This window comes from Sprattus sprattus (assembly GCF_963457725.1).
Source record: "Sprattus sprattus genome assembly, chromosome: 6".
In the NCBI taxonomy this organism is placed as follows: domain Eukaryota; kingdom Metazoa; phylum Chordata; class Actinopteri; order Clupeiformes; family Clupeidae; genus Sprattus; species Sprattus sprattus.
This window is the reverse complement of record NC_137925.1, coordinates 15,719,625-15,722,124: the sequence shown is the minus strand read 5'-3', so window position 1 is coordinate 15,722,124 and position 2,500 is coordinate 15,719,625. Positions and strand designations below refer to the sequence as shown.

General features: G+C 45.2%; 1 protein-coding gene across 1 annotated transcript in view; it reads left to right on the top strand.

The window, feature by feature from the left end:
- The window catches only part of adam10a (ADAM metallopeptidase domain 10a), a 78,459-nt gene that overhangs the window by 60,622 nt on the left and 15,337 nt on the right, over positions 1–2,500 (top strand). The gene's annotated exons all lie outside the window — the stretch shown is intronic.

Here is a 2,500-nt window from a genome sequence, read left to right as displayed (position 1 = left end):
TACACACACATACACACAGACATGTACATTCACATACTTAGCACTCGACTCTGTACCACAAGGGTTCATTATCTGGGAGTACACAAGGATATACACAGACAAACACACCATTCTTTCTGTAAAAGATTCCCGTGTGTGTGTGTGTGTGTGTGTGTGTGTGTGTGTGTTGTGTGTGTGTGTGTGTGTGTGTGTGTGAGAGTGAGATAGTGTGTGTGTGTGTGTGTGTGTTTGGAGAAGTCTGTGTCTGTGCTGGTGTCCTAATGCTCATGTGATGTTAATGGGATGCAGAGTAGTTTCATAGCAGATCATGTGTATCAGGCTCAGGCAGAACTTTAGGCCCCCTTTAAGCTGGCTTTTCCTGTTCTCCTGCTAAAAGGAAGTTTTCCCTTGCTACTGCCTCCTGTGTGCCTGCTGGAAGGGGTTCAGGCCTCGGGATCTTTAAAGAAGACAGATGGAGATGAAGGCAGTATTATTTTCAGGGACATTTGCACCAGTTAAGGAGAGTTGGTAGTGAGCTCACATAACAATTCGTATTAGCATGTCTTCTTGCAGAGATGGCTATTGCATTTCCTAATGCTGGGGTCTGTTAAATAAGGTATTGTATGCTGCAGTATAGATGTGAGGCAGATGACTCTTTGTGTGTGTGTGTGTGTGTGTGTGTGTGTGTGTGTGTGTGTGTGTGTGTGTGGTTGTGTTTTTTATCTCAAGTCTTTCTTGCCCAGCTTGTCCACCTCGTGTTATGTGGGGGCTTGTGCTTCCTGCCTGCCTGCCTCCCTGAAATGGCATAAGTTTAAAAGAGCATACTTCCCTGTGTGTGTGTTTGTGTGTATGTGTGTGTTTGGACGGTGATACCATTCATAGAGAGGCTTTGTTGGTGTGAATGGCTCTATTTTCTTTCTCATAAGTGCCGTTATCAGTTTCAGGATGTGTGTGTGTGTGTGTGTGTCAGTGTCAGGAAGGCTCTGTGAGTCATGAACATGAAATTGAGAGCTGACTGAGAACTCTGCTGAGGTGACAGGATAGAGGAGGAAGAAAACACACACAGACAGGCACACACTCAGAGGAGCCTCAGAAAGAATCACTTTCTTAGAAGCATGGACACACACACAGACAAAAGTTACACACACACACACAGAATAAGATTTCCATTTAAATGTAAAACTTCCCGTAAGGACGCGCATGCAAAACAGAAAAAAAGACATTTGTGTTTTATCCAGAGCAAATGAATCATTAACAGAACCGTATTGGATTAATTTGCTTCGGATAAAACAGTTTTTTAATATGAATCGCAAAATCCAGCCGCTTCCTCCTCCTTTTAGAATGCCAGGGATTTGATCTAATTATGTTTAATTCCCCATGAAGCTTCAGTCTGAGCTCCAACTTCCAAAGCCTTCACCTCATCCTCAGTGGCAATGAATAGAAAATCTGCCCCTGATCGTCAGACACATCATAGAGATTAGCTAATTTAACTGTTCTTTTTCTGAGGAGGGCAGAATCTTTCAGAAGCATTCTCTGTGTTTTTTGATAAATGTGATGTAATGTTAATCAATAGTTGGCAAACAGAAGGGTGTGCACACACACACAGGCTTATTCCCCCTACTGGGCTAGGTCTGTTCTCCCAAACCTTGATGGGTATGATTTGGACTTAAAATCTAAATGTTGAATTCAGCTGCCCATCCTACATCCAAATGCCCAAACAGCCTAACTGATTTGAAGATGTCATTATAGGCTTCATTATATTTGCAACATAGATTGTTATTGAAACATGCGCCAGTAAGTTTCGAATTTGTGCAGGAAATGCAAGAGAAAATCCTGGTGGAAACATCAGCTCTGTTGTCAATTAAGGAGGCAACACCACTGACTCCTGCCAGCCGCTACCCACAATCCTTGGCCTGTGCCCCCCATGTCACCATGGGACAGGCCGGGTCACGGAACAGTGGGCACAGAGACAGGAGGAGGTGGAGGAGAACAAAAGGACAATGACAGAGCAGGGGATTGTGTGTGTGTGTGTGTTTGAGATTGTAGTGGGTGTGTGTGTGTGGGGTGTGGGCTAAAGAGGAAGTAAGTTTTGGGTCTGGCTATGGTCTGGCCCTGGGAGCCTGTTTTATTCCCCCTTACTCTTTTCCTCCTTTCTTTCCTTCTTTCACTCATTCCCCCTCTCATCATTCCCTCTCTGGCCCTGCTGGACAGCCTTGTTTTAAGAAAGCATCTGACAGCCTATGCTCACACAGGAACGCTGTTGTCTTACAAACTCACACACATTCATCACACCATAGACACACACTCATCCTCAGCTGATCTCTCTCTCTCTCTTTCAACCTCTCTCTTTCTCTCTCTCTACCTCTCCCCCCCTTTCTCCTTCTGTAGCCCATACATGTCTCCCTCCTGTTATTGTCGCCACAGCTACATCCGACACAGGGCTCCACACTGCCCCCTGGTGGCGGTGTGCTGTGAAACACATTATGATTGGTGTGTGTTGTCCCAATGGCACCTGCTGGGG